The sequence below is a fragment of the Mus pahari genome, chromosome 8, assembly GCF_900095145.1.
Source record: "Mus pahari chromosome 8, PAHARI_EIJ_v1.1, whole genome shotgun sequence".
NCBI classification, from domain to species: Eukaryota; Metazoa; Chordata; class Mammalia; order Rodentia; family Muridae; genus Mus; species Mus pahari.
The window spans coordinates 101,415,779-101,416,431 of NC_034597.1; positions in this window are offsets into that span (position 1 = coordinate 101,415,779).

The following is a 653-nucleotide window of genomic DNA, read 5'->3' on the forward strand; positions in this document are numbered from 1 at the left end:
TCATCTGTCGTCCTTACTCTTCTACTATTTGGATAAACACCATGACTAGGGAAAGTTATAAAGAAAGTGTTTGACTTGGGGGTCAAGTTAAATGTATTAGAGTTCATGACCACCACAGTGGGGTACATGTCACCAGGCAGGGAGACGTGGTGCTGAAGTAGGAATTGAGAAGTCACAACTTGAGACACAATCTTGACACAAACCTGAGGCAGAGAGAGAATGGTGGTGGTGGTCAGAATCTATTGAATCCTGAAAGCTTGTACCCATGCCATACCTTTTTCAAGAATGCCACACTCCTAATCTTTCCTGAACAGTGTCCTGATAACTGAGAACCAAGTATTAAAAAATCTTAGCCTCTGGGGCCATTGTTATTCAAACCAGCACAGGATGAGACTGCTTTGCAGCTGGCTGCATGAGGATCAGGAGCTCAAAGGCCATCCTCAGCCATGGTGACTGATGTCAGGACAGCATGGGAAACACATGAAGCTTTCCAAAGAGGAAAGGAAGGGAGAAAGAAAGGGAGGAATAAATAATGAAAGAAAGAAGGAAATAAAGAAAGAAAGAAAGAAAGAAAGAAAGAAAGAAAGGAAGGAAGAAAAATAAAAAAAATAATTAAATAAAGAAAGTCAGTTGTGTGAGGGAACAATGGAGAA